Here is a 25,124-nt window from a genome sequence, read left to right as displayed (position 1 = left end):
GGAGGTCCACAGTTTGGAGATCACAGTGCAGTGGTCTCTATCTGTAGCCCTCCAGATGTTGCAAAACTGCAAATCCCAGCATGCGGGAACAGCTGTCTCAGCATGCTGGGAGTTGTAGTTGTGATCCCTCCAGCTGTTGCATAACTAGATCTCCCAGCATGCCCTTCGGCGATCAGTACATGCTGGGAGTTGTAGTTTTGCAACAGCTATAGGCACACTGGTTGGAAAATACTGAGTTAGGTAACAGAACCTAACTGAAGGTTTTCCAACCAGTGTGCCTCCAGCTGTTGCAAAACTACAACTACCAGCATGCACGGTCTGTCAGTACATGCTGGGAGTTGTAGTTTTGAAACAGCTGCGGGTTTACAGTAAGTACACGGGCGGGTTTACAGTAAGTTTCCTGCTTCAAGTATGAGCTGCGGCAAACTTTTCGCCGCAGCGCAAATTTCTAGCGGGAAGCTCACTGTAAACCTGCGCCCGTGTGAATGTACCCTAAAAACACTACACTACACTAACACATAATAAAGGGTAAAACACTACACATACACCCCCTTACACTGTCCCCCCAATAAAAATGAAAAATGTATTGTACGGCAGTGTTTCCAAAACGGAGCCTCCAGCTGTTGCAAAACAACAACTTCCAGCATTTCCGGACAGCCACTGACTGTCCAGGCATGCTGGGAGTTTAGCAACAGCTGGAGACACCCTGTTTGGGAATCACTGGCGTAGAATACCCCTATGTCCACCCCTATGCAATCCCTAATTTAGTCCTCAAATGCGCATGGCGCTCTAACTTCAGAGCCCTGTCGTATTTCAAGGAAACAGTTTAGGGCCACATATGGGGTATCTCCGTAATCGGGAGAAATTGCACTACAAATTTTGGGGGGCTTTTTCTCCTTTAACCCCTTATGAAAAGGAAAAGTTGGGGGCTACACCAGCCTGTCAGTGTAAAAAAAATTGAAATTTTACACTAACATGCTGGTGTTGTCCTATACTTTTTATTTTCACAAGTGTTAAAAGGAAAAAAAGCCCCCCAAAATTTGTAACGCAATTTCTCCTGAGTACAGAAATACCCCATATGTGGGCGTAAAATGCTCTGCGGGCGCATAACAAGGCTCAGGATTGAGAGCGCACCATGTACATTTGAGGCCTACATTGGTGATGTGCACAGGGGTGGCTGATTTTACAGCGGTTCTGACATAAACGCAAAAAAATAAATACCCACATGTGATCCCATTTTGGAAACTACACCCCTCACGGAAAGTAACAAGGGGTATAGTGAGCCTTAGACCCCACAGGTGTTTGACGAATTTGGATGGAAAAATGAAAAAAAAAAATTTTCACAAAAATGCTGGTGTTACCCAAAATTTTTCATTTTGACAAGGAAACATAGGAAAAAAGCCCCTCAAAATTTGTAACCCCATTTTTTCTGAGTAAGAGCATACCCCAGATGTGGATGTAAAGTGCTTGGCGGGCGAACTACAATGCTCAGAAGAGAAGGAGCACCATTGGGATTTTGAAGATAAAATTTGTCTGGAATTGAAGGCTACGTGGGTTTACAAAGCCCCCATAGAGCCAGAACAATGGAACCCCCCCAATTTTGGAAACTACACCCCTCATGTAATGTAATAAGGGGTACAGTGAGCATTTACGCCCCACAGGTGTCTGACAGATTTTTGGAACAGTGGTCCGTGAAAATGAAAAATGTAATTTTTCATTTGCACAGCCCACTGTTCCAAAGATCTGTCAAACGCCAGTGGGGTGTAAATACTCACTGCACCCCTTATTAAATTCTGTGGGTGGTGTAGTTTCCAAAATGGGGTCACGTGGGGGGGTCCACTGTTCTGGCACCACGGGGTGGCTTTGTAAACGCACCTGGCCCCCGACTTCTATTCCAACCAAATTCTGTCTTCAAAAGCTCAATGGCGCTCCTTCTCTTCTGAGCATTGTAGTGCGCCAGCAGATCACTTGATGTCCACACATGGGGTATTTCCATACTCAGAAGAAATGGGGTTACAAATTTTGGGGATCATTTTCTACTATTACCACTTGTAAAAATATAAAATGTGGGGGAAAAGCAACAATTTAGTAAAAAAAAATTTTTTTTTCATTTACACATCCGACTTTAGCAAAAAGTCGTCAAAGACCTGTGAGGTATTAAGGCTCCATGATGTGTTCCTTGAGGGGTGTAGTTTCTAAAATGGTATGCCATGTGTTTTTTTTTTTTTTTTTTTGCTGTTCTGGCACCATAGGGGCTTCCTAAATGCGACATGCCCCACAAAAACCATTTCAGAAAAACTCACTCTCCAAAATCCCATTGTCGCTCCTTCGCTTCTGAGCCCTCTACTGCGCCCGCCGTACACTTGACATACACATATGAGGTATTTCCTTACTCGAGAGAAATTGGGCTACACATTTTAGGAAGATTTCTCTCCTTTTATCCCTTGTAAAAATTCAAAAACTGGGTCTACAAGAACATGCCAGTGTAAAAAATGAAGATTTTGAATTTTCTCCTTCAATTTGCTGCTATTCCTGTGAAACACCTAAAGGGTCAACAAACCTTTTGAATGTCATTTTGAATACTTTGCGGGGTGCAGTTTTTATAATGGGGTCATTTTTGGGGTATTTCTAATAAGAAGGCCCTTCAAATCCACTTCAAAACGGAACTGGTCCCTGAAAAATTTTGATTTTGAAAATTTTGTTAAAAATTAGATAATTGCTGCTGAACTTTGAAGCCCTCTGGTGTCTTCCAAAAGTAAAAACATGTCAACGTTATGATGCAAACATAAAGTAGACATGTTGTATATGTGAATCAATATATAATTTATTTGGAATATTAATTTTCCTTATAAGCAGAGAGCTTCAAAGATAAAAAAAAAATGCAAGATTTTAAATTTTTTCATCAAATTTTGGAATTTTTCACCAAGAAACGATGCAAGGATCGACAAAATTTTACCACTAACGTAAAGTAGAATATGTCACGAAAAAACAATCTCGGAATCAGAATGAAAGGTAAAAGCATTCCAGAGTTATTAATGCTTAAAGTGACAGTGGTCAGATGTGCAAAAAATGGCCGGGTCCTACAGTGAAAATTGGCTGGGTCCTTAAAGGGTTAAAGTGGTACTCCGGTGGAAAACTAGATATATGTTTTTTTTTTTTAAAGGAACTGGTGCCAAAAAGTTTAACAGATTTGTAAATGACTTCCATTTTAAAATCTTAATCCTTCCAGTACTTATAAACTGCTATATGCTCTAGAGGTATTTCTTTTCTTTTAGAATTTCCCTTCTGTCTGACCAAAGTGCTCTCTGCTGACACTCTTTTTTATTATAAAAGTACAAAACACAAAACAAGTTCATTTCACTGTAACAAAATTAACAAAACTGAACATAAAAACAAACTATCCGTCTCAAAATAACAACTTAAACCTTCCTAACCGGCCAGCCCAGATAAACCAAAAATAAATGAATAAATAAATCATTACCTACTATAGTCCAACACACACACACACACATACCTAATGAACATAAATAAAGTTTTCCTCGCTTGGATCAAAAACTAAAAATATCCAAACTAGGAAACATAACCACACTCCCCCCCCCCCCCCCCTAAAAACAAAAATATGGCTAGCTGCCTTAACAAAAATAATATAATACTATAGTAACTGAAAACTGGTCCGACTGCCTTTCTCTCAAAATAATTATGACATTATATAAATAATAATAAAAATAAAATAAAATAAAAAAAATAAAAAATGTAAATAAAAATACAAAAAAATTCCCACTATACATAAAACCATACAGAATATACATACCAAAAAAAAAAAAAAAAAAAAAAAAAAAAAAAAAAAAAAAAAAAAAATATACATTTATAACACAGAAAAACAACCTATACTAAACTATCCCACCACCCCCTCTGGACATGGGTCAGAGTCCATAGGTCACAGTTTTTGTCCACAACTGACCCATACCAGACCCCCAAAATAGTACCCACTGCAACAGTCCAGTCCTGGGTACACACCACCACCACCCCCCCCCCAAAAAAGAAACCCCACCCAACCTAAAATACACCCCTACCCACCTAATGTAAACAGAACAATATATACAAAACAATATATACATAGTCTACAACAAAGCAATATTAACAGTACAATACACCAAAACCACAAGGCCCAAGTTTGGTTGCCTGCAAGCCCTTTACAATCCATCCATAGAAAACAAAACAAAAGGCTAAGGTGACATGCATAGCCCCCCACCAGGAAGAAGGATGGCAATCCTGATAAAATTAAATTTAAATTCCTCTCCCTATCAACCTCTAACCCTATCACTATCCCTTCATGAAACTGACCCTATACTCACCCTAAGATATATACACTATCCCTGGCCAAAATAAGGTACTTCACCTTAAGGGCCTAGTACCTAGGGCACATCAAAAGAAAAACCTCTCCATAGGAGAGAAGCCCTACTGGTACCAAGACTGCCATACTCCAAAGACCTGATCTTCCCGAGGTCACCAGTGATGTTCCTACAGACCTCCACCTCGGAGAGGACTTTCTGTTGGGTCGATACTAAGCACCGTGCATTCCATGTGTAGTACCTAACCACTAAACTAACTAAGAATAAAGTGCCCCGGTCTCGGCCACCCAGGGACCTGAATGCCCCATAAGCCCACTCCGGATAGGTAAGGCCGGCAAGTTGACTCCAGTTGATGGAAGCGCCCACCCGGTTGTAAACCCCTATATTAAAGGGACAATGAAGCAGGAAGTGGTCCATGCTTTCCAGCGTGTCCCCGCACTCTTCTCGGGGACATCCCCGGTCATCAGAGTTCCTACACTTCAGGTTGTCCCTTACATATAGCTTCCCCTGAAAGCAGCGCCAGGCCAAGTCCCAAAACTTCTGGGGGATCCTTTTCATGTTCAAAAGATACAACCCCACCCTCAGATCCCGACCTGGGCAGTCCCTGAGCGCCAGAGGCTTCTGGAAGTGGGTCAACAGAACCCGTTTGTCAAGGAACTGCCTTGACTGGGTCCTGATCTCCCACACTCCCAGACCCCACCGGCGTATCGCCTTCAGAGTCGGGGTAGCGTAAGCCGGAAGATATCCATGGGGTGTACGGAGGTCCTTCACTCGCCCTCCTCTCTCCCATTCCTGGAAGAAAGGCCGAAACCATTCCCTGCAGGAGAGTACCCACGGAGAAGCCCTCTCTGACCAGAGGTTTGCGATGTTAGCTTTCAAGAAGGTGTTCGTAAAGAACACCACAGGGTTTACCATAGATAAACCCCCTAGTCTCCTCGTGCGGTACGTAACCTCCCTCTTGACTAGGTTCATCCTGTTCCCCCATAACAGTTGGAAAAACAGGCTGTAGATCCTAGTGTAGTAAGCCTCTGGCAAGATACATACACTGCCCAGATAGATAAACAAGGGGAGCAGGTATGATTTCATCAGGTGTACCCTTTCCCTGAGGGTCATAGACCAACCCTTCCACTGGTCCACCTTCTGAGCGGCATCCTGGAGCTTACCATCCCAGTTTTTGGTGGGATAATCATCTTGGCCGAATGTGATGCCTAAGACTTTTGCTGACTCTTGGGGCCCTGGAAGGGTGTCCGGGAGATCAAACGTGGGGTCTCCCCCTCCCAGCCAGAGACTCTCACACTTATCCCGGTTGATCTTAGACCCGGATGCCTCCGAGTAGCGGTCCACCTCCGACATCACCACATCGACCTCCTCTCTTGAGGAGACGAAAATAGTGACATCGTCAGCGTACGCCACCACTCTCTGGGCGACATCCAGCTCCGCCAGACTCATCCCGACTCCCGCCAACGGCCCACAATCTACCCTCCGGACGAAGGGATCGATTGCGAACACGTATAAAAGCGGGCTAAGAGGACAACCCTGACGGACTCCGGAACCCACCACAAAAGAGCGGCCAGACCACCCGTTCACCAGCGGGAAACTCTCTGCCCCTGCATACAAGATCTTAAGCCAATTAACAAAAGTAGTTGGTAAGCCATATCTCAGGAGGACGGACCATAGGTACTCGTGGTTCACCCGATCAAATGCTTTGGCCTGATCCAAGGACAGCAAGTACCCCTTCCAGAGACCTGCACTACTCCGCTCCACTGCCTCCCTGACACTAAGGACAGCACTTAAGGTGCTTCGGCCTGGAAAAGAGCAGTGCTGAGCCCCCGAAAGGAGCCGGGGTGCAAACTTCACCAGCCGATTAAACAATATCTTAGCCAGAAGCTTCCTGTCCGTATTGAGAAGAGCTATGGGTCTCCAATTCTCAATCCGGCTAGGATCTTTACCCTTTGACAGAAGAATCAGGGCTGACCTCCTCATTGACTTTGGCAGAGTGCCCGAGGAGAGACACTCATTGAATACCTCAGTCAAGAGGGGAGCTAAAGACTCCTTAAAGGTCCTGTACCACTCGGATGTTAAGCCATCCGGACCTGGCGACTTCTTAGGGGCAAGCCCCTCGATCGCCATTCTCACTTCCTCTTCCCTGATTTCTTCTGCCAAAACATCAAGAGAGGGGTCTACCCCTGGCTCAGGAATGGTTTCAGTCAGGAAAACCGACATCCTGTCTCGATCTAGATCTTTCCTTCCCAAGAGGTGCGAGTAGAAGGATCTGACAACCTCCAAGATCCCTGATCTGGACCGATTCAGAGATCCTGTACTATCAATCAGTCCTGAAATGACTTTACTACTCACTGACATCTTACAGTTTCTGTAAGGGTCGGGCGAGCGGTACTTCCCGAAATCCCTCTCAAAAACCAAAGATGTGTGCCTATCGTACTGACACCTCATCAGCAAGGACTTCACTCTGGAGATATCCTCTCGGCTACCTCCAGTCGAGACGAGAAGCTCGAGTTTCCTCCTCAGACCCTGATACAGGCGGTACCTGTTCAGGGACCTGAGGCTCGAGAGCTGGCGGAAGAACCCCGCAACCCGCTTCTTGAATATCTCCCACCACTCTGACTTACTACTACATAGGCCCAGTAAAGGTACCTGGCTCTGAAGAAAATCCTCAAAGGACTGTCTTACTTCCGCTTCCTCCAGGAGGGACGAATTCAGCTTCCAATAACCTTTTCCCATCCGGGGGGTCTCTGAAACATTCAGGGAAAACAAAATCATACAGTGATCGGAGAACTCCACCTCAACCACGGACACTACGGAAGAGACAGCTTCCTCCTTTAAATAAAACCTATCTATCCTAGACCTGCGACTACCTTGATGATAGGTGAAACCCGTGTGGCCTGAGGGGCTCCGGATGTGGGCGTCCTCTAGGCGAGCTTCTCTAGCTATGCTAATCAGTGCCACACTATCGCAAGTCAGCGGACCATTGGAGCCTCTCCTATCTTGGGACCTCGTGACATTATTGAAGTCCCCTCCAAAGATCACTTGCCGACTCGTAAAAAGAAAGGGCTTAATCCTCATAAAGAGATCTTTACGGCCCCGCTTAGTTTGCGGGGCGTAGATGTTAATGAGCCGGAGCTCTTGTCCCTTCATGAAGACATCTAAGATCAGGCACCTCCCCATTTCTAATTCAATAACCCGTCGGCATTCAACAGGAGCGGTAAAAAGGACCGCCACCCCACTATACGGCTCAGCCGCAAGAGACCAGTGGGAGGGACCGCGCCTCCACTCTCTTCTGGCTTTTACCAGAGAGGCTAGATCTGACAACCTGGTCTCCTGTAAAAGGAAAATGTCGGCTTCAACACGGCCGAGAAAATCAAAGGCTGCGAATCTAGCCGTATCTGACTTTATACTGGCACAGTTAATAGATGCCAGCGTCAATGGGGTGAGTGCCGCCATACAGGGTGATTAAATTAGACGGCCACACCCTTTACTTTCTCTTTCCCTTCTTTTTTGCCCCCTCATCCCCCGAAGAAGACGAGAGGGCAGGACCACTCTTGGATCTTTTTTTACACTCCGATTGATCCATATGGTCCCCGTCTCTGTCCGGCTCCGGTCTAGCCCTGCCCTCTGAGGAAGGTGCCTCAACAGGACAGGGCCCAGTTCCCCCCAGAGGCTCCTTCTCCCTAGGCACCCCGTCCTCACCTTCCCCCTCCAAGGAGGGGGAGGAGATGGTATCGAGGACGAGGTATCGGTTTGACAGGTCAATCAGAGGGGGGGCAGTCAGGCTTCCGTTTTGGACCTGGCCCGTAGTACAAGGAACTTCAGAGGGCTCTGACCTCTTCTTTCTCCCTTTCCTTTTGCCCTTATCTTTCTTTTTGGGCCTCACCCCACTTTCCTCATCCACACTTTCATAGTGGGAGGAATCGGAAGGGTCGGCCATATTGCCTTTCTCTCTGTGAAGTCTCCTGATCTCCTCATCCAGCACGTTCTCTTCTAGGGCTTCAGCGGTTACAGGGCCAGCTTCAGGAGCAGGGGCTAAAGCTGCCCCCGTCACCTGGGCACTCTCCAGCTCCCTACTCCTTCTACGATTTTCCTCCCGCCTTAGTTTGGCGGGGCCCTTTTTCCTCCTCACTAGCCCTGTTGCGCCCCCATCCCTGCCCGTACCCTCCCCAGCCGAGGCAACTTCGCAGCTCTCCTCAGCCGGAGCGGCCGCCGCACGGGCGAAGGCGCTAGGACAACGGCTAAAAGGGTGCCCGAGGACACCACACAGGTGGCACCGGATCTGCCTACAGGATGCGGCCAGATGACCCACCCCACCACACAAAGCGCAGACCTGCACAGTACAGGCTGCGCTAAAGTGGGTGGGGCTGCCACACCTGTGACAGACCTTGGGTTGCCCTTGGTAGAAGACCTGGATCCTATCGCGTCCAAGGAAGGCGGCTGACGGAATGTGGGCAACTGTACTCCCTGAACGCTTGAGTTTGACGGAAAACGTCCAGGCCCCGGACCAGATCCCGTGCTCATCCAAGTTTTTCTTGGGCATATCCGTCACATCCCCATACCGACCAAGCCAGGTCATAATGTCATAACAAGAAAGTGACTCGTTACGGGTCAAAACGGTAACTTTCTTGACAGAGTTCTGACGGGAAATCGCCTTGACGGCAAAATCCCGCCAGCCGGGCTCGTTCTTTGCCACTTCGTAGTTTGACCAGAAGAGTTCGAGACCCTCTGGCCGTACGAAACTGACATCAAACTCGGATGAACCGTAGGGGTGAATGAGGGCAAAGATGTCACTTGCCCTGAATTCCATCTGAAGGAGGAGCTCAACCACTTTAGAGCGAGGTGGGCACGCATCCTCGCCCCTCCAAATCAGACGGACCACATTCCTACGGTTACTGTCCTGCCCGGTTGTCGGGAGGGACCAGACCACCTCCCCATTCCGCTCTCGGAAAGCCCCCAAACCGTGCCTCTCTATCCAAAAAGACAGGTCGACCTCACCCCTTCCCTCTACCTGGATCGACCTGTCGCCCCTGCGTAAAGCCTCCAGGAGGCGCTGTTGCAAGTGGCCTCCAGAGCCGGACAGAGATGGGGACCCCCCTGAACCCCCGGCAGTGACATTGGCATAGCTCCTAGAAGCAGCCACTACCGGGGGGGCAGCCAGACCAGACCCAGAACCGTCAGTACAGCCACTCACACCACTACTCCCATCTTTATTCCCATTCATACCCGACTTTCCACTCTTACCACTACTAGTCCCACCATCATTCACTCCACTTACACTCCCACATGCACTCCTCTCATCCACAACACTACTACACTCAGCATTCTCACATCCTCCACTCATTACCTGCCTAACAGATTCTGGGCTGGCTGGGACTTGTAGTATAGCTGGTTTAATAATGTTCTTTGCTTTCTTAGCTGTTGCTGGGGTTGACGCCAAGGGCTCCTCCTCCATGGGCGATGTCCCTTCTGGAGTCTGGAGCTGCCCCCCCGGGCGCACCCCAGCTCCGCCCACACTCTCTGACACGCAGGGAATCCCCACCGTGCCAGCTGTGCCCGTCCGCACGGGCTCTGCAGCAGACTCTGACGCCCGGACACTCCCCTCCCTCACAGAGGAGTGCCCCGCAGCGCCCACAGAACATATAGTACTCGGAGGACCGCCCCCTGAGCACCTGGACCCACCATTCTCTGCCAACGGCGCCTGGACACTCCCCCCCCTCACAGGGGAGTGCCCCGCAGCGCCGGTAATGCCCACAGCACTCGGGGAACCGCCCCCCGAGCACGCGGCGGCATAGCTTGCCTCGCCACTTCCCACCATGAGCCCATCCTGCCCCTCCCTACCGGCAGGATGGGTGGGCTTCACATCTATTGCGCCTACAGCCTTTTCAGACGCCATGCTGTACCCCCCTTGCTGGCCCCGGTCCATGACAGGAATGGGGTCTGGCAGTTTGGGGGGCCCAGCAGCCTGAACCAACTTCACAGCTGGCCCAGACTGCTTGAATGAATGAAAAACAAAAGATACCGTTTCCTGAACTTTCTGCTTCTTCCTTTTTTTCACTACATCATTCTTGCCAAGATCTTCACCAAAGGCAAAATCCTCAAAGCGGGTAGGTGACTCCTGCTGCACAATAGCTCTCAGCAAACCCCCACTAGCTGCGTCCTCTTCACAGCTATCCTCCATCTCCCCATCACTGGAAGGTAACGCCACTTGATAGGGCTCTGGGTAGCTATCTTGGGGGGGCTGGGGGTCACATGCACCAGGGGCAGCATCCCCCTCACTCTCCACAGCTTCACCTGACTCTCCATCACCTTCCTCCTCTCCATCTTCCTCCTCACTGCTGTCCTCATGGCTGTCTGCACATGCATGCGGGTTTTTAAATCTTTCATTGTTAGTAAGTTTTTCCTTAAAGAACCCTGCATCCTCAGCAATGTTCCTTCTGGCCTCCTCCACCTCAGCCACCTTTGCCTTAAGAGCCCGCACCTGAGCAGTAAACTTCTGCCTCTTACCTGCAGAGGCATTGTCAGCCTGGTAGCGTGAAAACTTCAGGTCTTCCCTCAGGCTCCTAAGTTTTCTTCCCAACTCTTCATACTCCGCCATCTTGGATTGGATCCGTGACCCATACATCTCCAGAGACTCCCTTGGACCCCGTACCCCCCATTGCTGGGGTTCAGGGGTAGCAGAAGGTCCGCTGTTCTTGGCTGTAGCCTTGCGTCCTTCGGGTTTGGACGGGGGAGCGGGCTCCGCATTTCTGCGGGCCCTGCTGGAACGCCTCACCCCGACCTTGGAACCGGCTGTAGATGCTATCTTCCCCCCTCTCGCCAGCCGGGAACGAGAGGTAGAAGCCCGAGACTCCCTTGGCTCCATGCAGGAAAGCTCTCCCCAGGGGCCTGCCACACCCCTGGGAAGGCAGGTGAAAAACGCTGCTTCTCTCTGTGTGGAAGTCTGGAGCTCAAAGGAGACACACCCGACAACTTCACACACTGAAACTGCTGTGTTCAGAGGATGTGCTCTCTGCTGACACCTCTGTCCATGTCAGGAACTGTCCAGAACAGGATAGGTTTGCTATGGAATTTTGCTTCTGCTCCAGACAGTTCCTGAGATGGACAGAGGTGTCAGCAGAGAGCACTGTGGTCAGACAGAAAGGAAATTCAAAAAGAAAAGAACTTCCTCTGTCGTATACAACAGCTGATAAGTACTGAAAGGATTAAGATTTTTTTTTATAGAAGTAATTTACAAATCTGTTTAACTTTCTGGCACCAGTTGATTTAAAAAAATAAAAATAAAAAATTTCCAGTGGAATACGCTTTTAGGGTGTGAAGTTCTTTATGGGAGAAGCACAGTTACTTATGTGTGTCCATGGGAGGTTATGCCTTATCTTTATGTCTACCATGCTACCAACCAAAAGAGTACAGTTTGTGTTGGTGGAAAATGCACTGAGCAATGGGGCAGTCAACGTGGTGGAACCTGGAGGCCTGTTTGTTTGTCAGTGTTAAGGTTTCTGCCAGTGGGCACGTCAGAGAGAGCACTGGTAACCAGAGAGGACAGGGTGAGGGACAATCAAGGGCCAGCTATCACCAACAGACCACTGCGGACAGTGAACATTAGAGAGGAAGAAATGTGAGGAGGAGGGGGGGGGGGGGTCAACAAAATGTGCAAGAACCCCTTGTATTTACAGGTGCCCTCCATACAAAAAGCTTATTTGTTGCTATGCCAAGAAATCTTACATTTGTGTTAACCATACGGGTCATTGCAGGAAAGATTTTAGACTGTTATATACGAAACGTTTAAAGGGGTACTCCGGCGGAAAACTTTTTTTTTTTTTTTATCAACTGGTGCCAGAAAGTTAAGCAGATTTGTAAATTCGTATATGCTACAGAGAAAATTCTTTTCTTTTAGGATTTATTTTCTTTCATGACCACAGTGCTCTCTGCTGACACTTCTGTCCATTTTAGGAACTGTCCAGAGCAGCATATGTTTGCTATGGGGATTTTCTCCTCCTCTGGACAGTTCCTGACATGGACAGGAGTGTCAGCAGAGAGCACTGTGGTTGTGACAGAAAAGAAATCCAAAAAGAAAAGAACCACTGGCGAATACAGCCACTAATAAGTACTGAAAGGATTAAGATTTTTTTAATAGAAGCAATTTACAAATCTGTTAAACTTTCTGGCACCAATTGACTTAAAAAAAATAAAAAGTTTTCCACTAGAACACACCTTTAAAGTACAGTGCACAACTTATATATGTGGTTTATTGCTGGGGTATGCGTGCTGTTTAACAAAACACGGTGGCCGGGAAGTCTAACCATGAGGCTATTTGGTAGTAAACAGGCAATAGCATGAGGGACTTATTCTATGACCATTACATTGTTGGGTCTATATGCTTATTTTAAAATAGGCGGAAAGTGATGACTGTGTACTGCCCGTGTGAGCTGTGACTTGTTGAGAGAGACATCCGCATTCGTGGCTTGTGTAGGACACACCACTGGTGGAGAGATGTGAGAGCAACATCAACCACCATAGAGCCACATAGAGCGACATCAGCCACCATAGAGCCACATAGAGTGACATCAGCCACCATAGAGCCACATGGAGCGACATCAGCCACCATAGAGCCACATAGAGCGACATCAGCCACCATAGAGCAACATAGAGCGACATCAGCCACCATAGAGCCACATAGAGGGACATCAGCCACCATAGAGCCACATAGAGCGACATCAGCCACCATAGAGCCACATAGAGTGACATCAGCCACCATAGAGCCACATGGAGCGACATCAGCCACCATAGAGCCACATGGAGCGACATCAGCCACCATAGAGCCACATAGAGCGACATCAGCCACCATAGAGCCACATAGAGCGACATCAGCCACCATAGAGCCACATAGAGCGACATCAGCCACCATAGAGCCACATAGAGCGACATCAGCCACCATAGAGCCACATAGAGCGACATCAGCCACCATAGAGTCACATAGAGCGACATCAGCCCCCATAGAGCCACATAGAGCGACATCAGCCACCATAGAGCCACATAGAGCGACATCAGCCACCATAGAGCCACATAGAGCGACATCAGCCACCAAAGAGCCACATAGAGCGACATCAGCCACCATAGAGCCACATAGAGCGACATCAGCCACCATAGAGCCACATAGAGCGACATCAGCCACCATAGAGCCACATAGAGCGACATCAGCCACCATAGAGCCACATAGAGCGACATCAGCCACCATAGAGCCACATAGAGCGACATCAGCCACCATAGAGCCACATAGAGCGACATCAGCCACCATAGAGCCACATAGAGCGACATCAGCCACCATAGAGCCACATAGAGCGACATCAGCCACCATAGAGTCACATAGAGCGACATCAGCCACCATAGAGCCACATAGAGCCACATCAGCCACCATAGAGCCACATAGAGCGACATCAGCCACCATAGAGCCACATAGAGCGACATCAGCCACCATAGAGCCACATAGAGCGACATCAGCCCCCATAGAGCCACATAGAGCGACATCAGCCACCATAGAGCCACATAGAGCCACATCAGCCACCATAGAGCCACATAGAGCCACATCAGCCACCATAGAGCCACATAGAGCGACATCAGCCACCATAGAGCCACATAGAGCGACATCAACCACCATAGAGCCACATAGAGCGACATCAGCCACCATAGAGCCACATAGAGCGACATCAGCCACCATAGAGCCACATGGAGCGACATCAGCCACCATAGAGCCACATAGAGTGACATCAGCCACCATAGAGCCACATAGAGCGACATCAGCCACCATAGAGCCACATAGAGTGACATCAGCCACCAGGCCAGTATTTATACCAGCACAGCCTTTATTTTGCCGACCCTGCCTTTTTTTTATATTAAAAATACTGGCAATGCAATGGTCAGTATTTATCCAACCAATCAGACTCCTGGAATCGATCCGACCAATCAGATTCCCGGAATGTTGCACCATATACTATACCAGTGTTTTCCAACCAGAGCGCCTCCAGCTGTTGCAAAACTGCAACTCCCAGCTTGCCCGGACAGCCAACGGCTGGGAGTTGCAGTTTTGCGACAGTTGGAGGCGCTCTGGTTGGGAAACACTGGTTTAGAGAGGGCAGCAGAAGAGACAGCTGGAGCCAGGGGACAGACAAGTACCATCCGTGACATGAATAGCACCTGAATAAGAATTGCTGAAGCAGCACAGGGACTACAGAGTGTTAACCCTGAAGTAGGATCATCTGAGAGAGATTAAGAGGTTGTATTATAATAGTCTTCCCCTGCTACGTGGGCCTAGAACTAGTATTAAGATATTGAGCCCTCGGCTATGAGCACGTTTGATCTGTCTTAGGCTGCATTCACACTTCGTTTTTACATTACGGGTGCCAGAAACAGCTGGGGGAGGGGCAAACCGGGCTCTTCCGTACCCCAGCCGGACCAGCACTGAACTCCATTTACTTTAATGAACCGACCGGAGTCAAACGGTGACTCCGGTCGGCTCATTTTTGACCCGTATGCGGTTTCCTGACCAGACCTAGAACTGTAGTTCTGCTGCTCAGCAGCAGCGTGAGTTAACTCTTTCCTTGCTGGGCTCCTGAATGGTATACATGGGTACACTATGCACCCCAGTATTCTATACAGCTGGCGTAGGTAAGTAGTGATGCTCTGCACCCTGTATATGCTATATATCACTCCTTACACTCTGTGGACTGGTCGCTCTGCATCCGACCCATGGAGTGGTACCAGAAGGCAGTTAAAAAATTGCCACAGGATACAAAAATGATTGTTTCCACACACCAGCAAAAACGCAAGAAAAGAATGCAAGAAAAACTTAAAAAAAAACGCAGGAAAAAGCTGTATGTTATCCGAGCGTCAAAGCAATAGAACAAAAGAGATTTAGAACTTTGCACAAAATTTATCATGTGCCTTGCAATTGCACCAAATTTAGACAATCTACAAAAAACATGTACCTACAACAATGATAAATTTCCCCCAATGTATATGTGTGATTGTGTATATGTAGTAGAGCTGAGTGTGAGTGTGTGTATATGCAGTAGAGCTGAGTGAGTGTGTGTATATGTAGCAGGAGCTGAGTGTGTGATTGTGTATATGCAGCAGATCTGAGTGTGTGATCAGGAATATGTATCAGAGCTGAGTGTGTGGTTATGTAAATGCAGTAGAGTTGAGTGAGGGATTTTGTAAATGCAGCAGAGCTGACTGAGTGATCAGGTGTATGTAGTAGAGTTGAGTGTGTGCGTGGTCATGCTTATACATAATCACACATTCAGCTCTGCTCCATACACATGCCGCACACTAATTTCTGCTACATGTACATGATCACACACTAAGCTCTGGTATATGTACACAGTGTTAACCAACCAGGGTACCCCCAGCTTTTGCAAAACTGCAACTCCCAGCATGTCAAGTTTTGCAACACTTGGAGACATTCTGGTTGGTAAACACTGATATAGAGGTAAGGGGACAGATTGTTCAGCAAAATTACATATTTTTTAAACCCGGACATTCTGGGAGAGATTGTCAAAAACGAATGTAATTTCTGTTCCAGCGATATTATTCACACCTTTTTTTTTTCTCCTCACATTTTCAAAGGTCGATTGTGCTGCTATGAAAATATGTGAAAATTCATTTTTGCACCCCAATTTTTTTTTGGCAGCCATATTGGATTATTTTTTGGCGCCAAATTTTACATCCCAGAAAATTCTGGGGGAAACATCTCACAAAATATTCCATGTTTACTAGTGCCCAGTGATAACTGTATAAATAAAAGATTTCTGAGCTTAAATGTGAGTGTAGGTGCAGTGACCAAGAAAAAAATAAATATATATATACATATATATATATATATATATATATATATATTTTAATACCATTTTTCAATAATAATTGTTTCTTTTTTTTTTATAATTACTTAAAAAACACCTTTTCCCCAAAAAACTAAGAAAAAAAACCCAAAACAGTAAAACTACAACACAATTTCTGTGATTTTTAGTGTGAAATTTTTGATGTAAACTGGACTCTCACCCCTTTGAAAATATCATGTAAAGCAGAAAATATACATGGACACGCCCACTTTTACAAAACTGCCGTGAACAGTGTAAACCGCGGCACAAAGCTCTTTGAAAATGTGTTCGATACCTTTTGCGCCAAAATCTTGCCACAAAATTGATTTTTTTGTGCTGCTAAATTCTTTGAGAATCTCCCCTCTGTGTACTTTATAAATATTTATGATTTTACTATTGTGCAGAGTTTTGTTCGGCGCAAACTGCTGCTCCAGCACTTCTAGCTATGTGAGCAGTGCCGTGGAGGTAGAGAAGGAGTGCACGGTAGAGCCAGGGGGGTGTTTCCATATTTGCGCAAAATTTATCAAAGGACGTGCACAACTTTTGTACATTTTTGAGCAAGAGTGTTAGACAAGAGGTGTAAAGGGGCAGATCTGTGTCTACAATAGACCCTAATGAGAAATCTCCCCCAATGATTCTATAAACTGGCGGTCGATAATGAGTATACAGTTTATATACATTTTTTACATTTTTTGTGTAGAGTTCTTTTTTAAATATAATTTTTAATAGGAAAGAAATAAAATAAATTTTTGAAAAGGTTCCCAATCTCAGTTTTCGTTACTCAATAAAAGAGATTTACACCATTTTATGAACAATATAATTTCCGTTGTATGTATATAAAGTATACAAAAAAGAAGGTTGCAGCAGCAGCTCTCTTGGTCAAAAAATAGAGGCTCTTAGCGCACTTTTTGATCAAAACGTGTCCCCATCCACCACACGGAGGTGGCCTCTTGTCGGATGAGACCCTAACATGCCTAATCCACTCACCTCTGCTGGGCACATGGCCTCTGACATGCAGGATCCTTTTATATTATGCATGTTTTGTATATATATATATATATATATATATATATATATATATATATATATGCATACGCACTATATCTCTGCACTTTTTATATCTTTTGTATATGTATGTATTGTATTGCATGCTCTATATATTCTTGCACTCTGCAGGCACTGCTCCTATCCATTTGGTTTTAGTATACATCATTCCTGCACACTAATCAATATTCATTTATACACTTCTATAAATGTATTTTTGTACACAAATATTTTTCTCATTTTTGTATATGTTGCATGCACTATTTATTTGTTTTACCATTATGCATGTGATCACATCCTGGTCATTTTTTTTTTATGCTTTCATTTTCCCCCGGATTATTATTATAATCATTATTACTATTATCTCTAATGTATTTGTATTATTTATAGCCATGTTATTGCCTTCACAGTCCACAGTCAGTTCTCCTACTTTATATTTTCGTTCTTTGTATTATTTAGCCCTGGGTCCGATGTTCAGCTTATTTTGTAAATCCCTCTATTAGCAGCGATCTGCGGTCATTTTGGGGAAGCTTGTCTTTCCTCCTAGAATTTTTTCGTGCACACATGCGCAGTATGAGTGACTGTGGCCATGTTTTCGTGGCCGCACACGCTTTATAATGTGAATGCACGTTGCGTGCTCCATCACACGAGTGCCGCGGTGTCCAACGTCACTTCCGACCCAGCGGCAGGTGTGTTATTCCTTTTTTATTGGGTCACTATTATATAAATACCGTACCTGTAGCCATTATTTGCAGCCAATATTTTTTACATATATTGATATATATTTATTTTATTCCGTCTATTATGTACATTTTTAGAATCATGTTCTTTTATTAATAAAAAACATACATTTTCATACATCGATTTGTACTTTATTTGGTGTCGGGGTTACAATGTGTTACGCTTTTGGCGTTTGTAGTTATATATTTAGAAGGGATAAGTTGCAATATATAGGGGAAAAAAAGAAACATGCGGGTTGGGGTGCAGGTGACTACTCCCAATGAAGCAGAGCTGTAGTGTTCTGATCAATCCGGGAGCTGTGTATTCTTTCCCCACCATCACTTTCCTCCTCCTCCTATTCTCAAAAATGAGGAATCCTCCTGCCAGACTACCCAAATCTGTAGATAACGTTGGACTTTTTGTCAGAATTTTATTAATATTTATATTTGTAGATTATTATATATTATATTTGTTTGTCTTCTATGTTATAAAGTGACGTTCCTTCCCACCCAAATACACAGTCCTCCATATAAAGTCACCGCGCCCCCCCCCCCCCCCAAAAAAAACACCCTACACCCAGAGTTTTCTATACCTTTATTTAATAACAAAAAGCTTATTTCATCCTATAAAACAAATGGATGTAAATGTCCATGTCTACACCTGTCCTCAGAGCAGTGACATTCCGAATGACATCACACATGTGACTTCACAAATGGTGATAGCTGGAAAAAGAGGTGCAGAGCCCCAGAGGCCTTATTCTGAGGACTGCAATCTAGCGAGCATTAGTGTTTCTATATTGTTTCCTTGCGCTTTTTATTTTATTTTATCATGATTCGAGGGGACCACATCAGCAGGGATGAGGTCAATTTGGCCTGTAGCATGTGCTGGACAGTTACCATCCTCCTGGGTTCCCTCTTCACCACCGGCCCGAGTTTCTGGTTTGAAATCACCAGCAACCAACCGAGCCGGAATATCACCTCCAGCCACCTGCAAGGGCAGAACGATACCATCAGAGATCTGCCCAGCTTGAATACTACCAGCAGCGACATGAAGTGTCCCATCTGGACAAGGACCAGGATCAGAAAGATCACCCCTGTCCTGGTGAGTAATCAAACCTCTGCCAGCAGCGACATGAAGTGTCCCATCTGGACCAGGACCAGGATCAGAAAGATCACCCCTGTCCTGGGGAGTAATGACACCACTGCCAGCAACGACGCGATCAACTGGGATTCCATTACCAACACCCTGCAGAGCGGGGCGGCCATCATCAAAAACTATCTTGGCTGGATCAGCACTTATGGTGACCTGATCATCTCCCTGCTATGCTATATTCCCATCAATAACAACCTGCTGGACCGGTTCATAGATGCTGTTGACGACCTGATCTCGTTTGCTACTATCATCAGTGACCTGCTGTCCTGGATAGACACCACCACTGACTTGATCTTCTGGATCCCCACCATCACCAGCAGCTCCCTGCTTGCCTGGATGAACCCAGTCAATGAGTTTGTGACCTGGATTACCACCAACAGCACTATAGAGCTTCTTTACGTGATCTGTAACCCCACCGCCATCAGCTGGATCGGCTTCATCAGTGACAGGCTCACCTGGATCGCCATCACACTCCAGCTTCTGACGTGGGTTATGCCAAGGGGGATAGTGACCAGCATCACCGGACCGATGGACTATATTAACTCGGTCAGACAGTTCCTGGGACGGGTCACCGTTGCCATCCTAATTGTCAATATCCCCGAGATTAAAGGTGTCATTACCATCATCGCCAGTATACTATGGGCATTCACCACCAACCTGTATGTATGAACACTGGAAAAGATGAATAAACATTTGTATTTGACAAAAATTCCAATAGTTGTAAGTACTGTTATAATAGACAAATTAGGGAATTTATTATAAATCAGTGTTTTATATGTCAGTGAGAAACAAAAATATCTAGGAGTAAGGTGCCCCAAATGTATGAAGAGCCGCAGTTGAATATGGTTTCACATAACTACAACTCCCAGCATGCCCAGACAGCCAATAGCATTGCTCAGCCTCTGATTGGTGGAGCACTTTGTCGTACGGTAATAACTCAACTAACTCCTTCCCGCAGAATGCCTTATATAAACGGTGGATTGGGCACGTCCTTCGCGCATTCCGCCGTGCAATGCGCGGCATCGCATGGGTTAACTGGCAGAAGTCCCACTGTTACCAGCAGGAGACAACTTCTGCAAGCCCCCCCAGGACCATCTGTGGATGGTCCTAGTCAACAATCACTGTGATTGGTCAGTGTGGAACAATCACAGTGTCTCAGCTGACTGGGGGGGTTAAAGTTCATTTCCCTTGGTCTGCCCACAGCGGCACATACCTGGGACCAGGACCGGCGGCAGGCACAAGTGGAGGAGGCAGCTGTGGCATCAGACACAGCAGTGAAGATCGCTGTAATGTGATCTTCCCTGCTGCTTCTAGGAGGCATTCTGGGAGTTGTAGTTTTGCAACATCTGGAGGGCCACAGTTTGGAGACCACTGTGTAGAGGTCTCCAATCTGTGCTCTTCCAGATGTTCCAAAACTACAACTCCCAGCATGCCCGGACTGCCCAGACATGCTGGGAGTTGTAGATTGGCAACATCTGAAGGGCCAGATGTTACAGAACTACAACTCCCAGCATGCCTGGACTGTCTGGGCATGCTTGGAGTAGTATTGCAACAACTGGAGGCACACTGGTTGGGAAGCATTGTCTGTTTCCTAACTCAGTGTTTCCCAACCCGTGTGCCTCCAGCTGTTGCAAAACTATAACTCCCAGAAAGCACTGACAGATCATGCATGCTGGGAGTTGTAGTTGAGCAACAGCTGGAGGCCCACGGGTTGCGAAACACTGAGTTAAGTAACAAACTCAGTGTTTTGCAAACAGTGTGCCTCCAGCTGTTGCTTAACTACAACCCCCAGCATGCACGGACAGCCAAAGGGCATGCTGGGAGTTGTAGTTTGGCAACATCTGAAGGGCCAGATGTTACAGAACTACAACTCCCAGCATGCCTGGACTGTCTGGGCATGCTTGGAGTAGTATTGCAACAACTGGAGGCACACTGGTTGGGAAGCATTGTCTGTTTCCTAACTCAGTGTTTCCCAACCCGTGTGCCTCCAGCTGTTGCAAAACTATAACTCCCAGAAAGCACTGACAGATCATGCATGCTGGGAGTTGTAGTTGAGCAACAGCTGGAGGCCCACGGGTTGCGAAACACTGAGTTAAGTAACAAACTCAGTGTTTTGCAACCAGTGTGGCTCCAGCTGTTGCATAACTACAACCCTCAGCATGCACGGACAGCCAAAGGGCATGCTGGGAGTTGTAGTCTTGCCCACCCCCCCATGTGAATGTACAGGGTACAGGGTACATTCACATGGGCGGGGGTTTACAGCAAGTTTCCTTGTTGTAAACCCCCGCCCTTGTTATGTGCCTTGAGGGGTGTAGATTTCAAAATAGTATGCCATGTGGGGGGCTTTTCTGCTGTTCTGGCATAATAGGGGCTTCCTAAATGTGACATGCCCCCCAAAAACATTTCACTCTCCAAAATTCCATTGTTGCTCCTTCCCTTCTGAGCCCTCTACTGCGCCCTCCGAACAATTTACACACACACATGAGGTATTTCCTTACTCGAGAGAAATTGAGTTTCACATTTGGGGGGATTTCTCTCCTTTTACCCCTTGTTGAAATTCAAAAACTGGGTCTACAAGAACATGTTAGTGTAAAAAATTTAGATTTTGAATTTTTTCCTTCACTTTGCTGCTATTCCTGTGAAACACCTAAAGGGTAAACAAACATTTTGAATGTCATTTTGAATACTTTGAGGGGTGCAGTTTTTATAATGGGGTCCTTTGTGGGGTATTTCTAATATGAAGGACATTCTAATCCACTTCAAAACTGACATGGTCTCTGAAAAATTCCGATTTTGAAAATTTTGTGAAAAATTGGAAAACTGATGCTGAACTCTGAAGCCCTCTGATGTCTTCCAAAAGTAAAAACCATGTCAACTTTATGATGCCAACATAATATATTGTATATAATATAATAATATAAAGATATCTCCCGTATGATGCCAACATAAAGTAGATATATTGTATATGTGAATGAATATATCATTTATTTGGGATGTCTATTTTCCTTACAAGCAGAGAGCTTCAAAGTTAGAAAAATGCAAACTTTTCACATTTTTCATAAAATTTGGGAATTTTTCACCAAGAAATAATGCAAGTATCGACAAAAATTTACCACCAGGATAAAATAGAAGTTGTCACGAAAAAACTATCTCAGAATCAAATTCATAAGTCCAAGCATCTCAGAGTTATTAATGCTTAAAGTGACAGTGGTCAGATCCTTAAAGGGGTTCTCCGGTGCTTACACATCTTATCCCCTATCCAAAGGATAGGGGATAAGATTCCTGATCGTGGGAGTCCCGCCGCTGGGGACCCCCGGGATCTTGCACGCGGCACCCTGTTTGTAATCAGTCCCCGGAGCGTGTTCGCTCCGGGTCTGATTACGGACGACCACCGGGCCGGCGGCATGTGACGTCACGCCTCCGCCCCCGTGTGGACAGGTAGGGACAGATTAACTCCCCCCCCCGCAGTAGGCAGGTAGTACCCCCAGATTAACTCCCAGTGGGCAGTTTGTACCCCCAGATTAGACCCCCCCCAGTGGGCAGTTAGTACCCCCAGATTAGACCCCCCCAGTAGACAGGTAGTACCCCCAGATTAGACCCCCCCAGTAGACAGGTAGTACCCCCAGATTAGAACCCCCAGTAAACAGGTAGTACCCCAGATTAGACCCCCCAGTAGACAGGTAGTACACTCAGATTAGACCCCCCCAGTACACAGGTAGTACCCCCAGATTAGACCCCCCAGTAGACAGGTATTACCCCCAGATTAGACCCCCCAGTAGACAGGTATTACCCCCAGATTTGACCCACCCAGTAGACAGGTAGTACCCCCAGATTAGACCCCCCCAGTAGGTAGATTGTACACCCAGATTAGACCCCCCAAGTAGACAGCTAGTACCCCCAGATTAGACAACCCCCACCCCTGGCAGGTACCTTTTTAGTTGCCGGGGATTCAGGGCAGCACCTTTCCCAGATAAGAGCAAGCACAGCTACGCGCGTAATGACGCTCGGTCACGTCACACTCTCAGAATACCTAGGGCTGGCGTCAGAACATAGGCCCTTAAGTTCTGGGAGCGTGACGTGACCGAGCGTCATTACGCACATAGCTGTGCTTGCTCTTTTCCAGCCTGGCCCACAGGGTAAGCGGCTGAAATGAGATATTTCCTGGTTGCCAAATAGGCCAGTCCGGCCCGTGTTACTGTACAGGGCAGGAGGACGGCCCAGCCTGCGGCCCTGACAGGTATTATAAAGATATGCAGGTTCATGAACTATTTCTCCCGTTACTATCTTCCGTCACAAAATAACAGCCGTTATTAATAAGGGGTTATAACGGGTTAAAGCGGCTATTAGAAAAATCCCATAGACTATGATGGGATTTTCTAACGGCAGTATAGGATTTTGGAACTGACGTTTTCAGCTGATTTTCAGACAGAACTTTGTACGGATGTTTAAAAACGGAGAATTTTGTAGTGTGAAAGAAGCTTAACTAACACAATGATATATATATAAATGAATATCAATTAGATATCATTAGTAAGAAAGCATTACAAGCTTATTAGTTAATTGACTATAGTAGAACAATACATGTGAGTAGGAAGTAACTTGTTACAATACAACAAAAGCTACTTTGGTTAGGATATCATATACAGACAGGGATTTTGCCGGCAAATATATATTTTTTTAATTCACCGTCCCGGCTTGTGCGTCTGTATTTTATGGCGCGGCAGGGGGGAAGGGAAGTATGTGTGCGCTATGCTGTGCGTGCACACACCGCATCCCCCTGCATCCCTCTCACCCTGCTGCCCAGTGAGTGAGTGCACTGACGGTGCTCTACCTGCTTACCGTGCCGGTGTAGTGACCCGTGCCCCAGCGTCCCCCTCCCCTCCAGCGGCCCAGTGAGTGAGTGCCCTGTCGAAGCCCTGAGTCGGTGCCCTGCCGGAGAGGGGAGGAAGGTGGAAGCTGCGCCTGATTAGTGTAGTGCCAGTGTAGTGAAGAAAAATGGCTTAAGGGACTGTACGCTTTCCTACCCTCAGTTACCCCTTCTTAACCCTGTCCACCCCCCCTCACCCCTGTCATCCATGTCCACTTTGTCCACCCCTACCCCGTCACCAATGTCCACCCCCTATTCACCCCTCTGTCCCTTTGTCACCCCTCTTTTATCCCCCTTGTCATCCTTGTCCACCCCCTGTCATCCCTGTTCCCCCCCATATCTCCCGTGTCCACCATCCTGTCATCCATGTCTGTAACACATGTTCACCCCCCATCCACCCCCCTGTCACTCAAGTACATCCCTCTACACCCCTCTGTCACCCATCTACATCCCTCTACACCCCTCTGTCACCCATGTACACTCCTCTACACCCCTCTGCCACCCATGTACAACCCTCTACACCCCTCTGCCACCTATGTACACTCCTCTTCACCCCTCTGCCACCCATGTACACTCCTCTACACCCCTCTGCCTCCCATGTACACTCCTCTACACCCCTGTCACCCATGTACACTCCTCTACACCCCTCTGTCACCCATGTACACCCCTCTGTCTCCCCTCTACACACCAGTCACCCATGTACACTCCTCTACACCCCTGTCACCCATGTACACTCCTCTACACCCCTCTGTCACCCATGTACACCCCTCTGTATCCTCTCTACACACCAGTCACCCATGTACACTCCTCTACACCCCTCTGTCACCCATGTACACTCCTCTTCACCCCTCTGTCATCCATGTACACTCCTCTACACCCCTCTGTCCCCTATGTACACTCCTCTACACCCCTGTCACCCATGTGCACTCCTCTACACCCCTCTGTCCCCTATGTACACTCCTCTACACCCCTCTGTCACCCATGTGCACTCCTCTACACCCCTCTGTCACCTATGTACACTCCTCTACACCCCTCTGTCACCCATGTACTCTCCTCTACACCCCTCTGTCACCTATGTACAACCCTCTGTCACCCATTTACACTCCTCTA

General features: G+C 46.9%; 1 protein-coding gene across 9 annotated transcripts in view; it reads left to right on the top strand.

Moving 5' to 3' along the window:
* The window catches only part of LOC130284282 (pejvakin-like), a 60,938-nt gene that overhangs the window by 23,136 nt on the left and 12,678 nt on the right, over positions 1 to 25,124 (top strand). Inside the window, exon 1 of one of the 9 annotated variants that reach the window (XM_056534498.1) lies at positions 14,431 to 14,628. The exons of 7 other annotated variants lie outside the window; for them this stretch is intronic. The gene's annotated coding sequence lies outside the window, so the exon portion shown is untranslated. Of the gene's footprint in view, positions 1 to 14,430; positions 14,629 to 19,757; positions 19,868 to 25,124 lie in introns of those variants that run through there. One more of the 9 variants, XM_056534499.1, reaches the window with a different exon arrangement.

Source organism: Hyla sarda, chromosome 8, assembly GCF_029499605.1.
Source record: "Hyla sarda isolate aHylSar1 chromosome 8, aHylSar1.hap1, whole genome shotgun sequence".
NCBI classification, from domain to species: domain Eukaryota; kingdom Metazoa; phylum Chordata; class Amphibia; order Anura; family Hylidae; genus Hyla; species Hyla sarda.
This window is presented reverse-complemented; position numbering and strand designations above follow the sequence as displayed.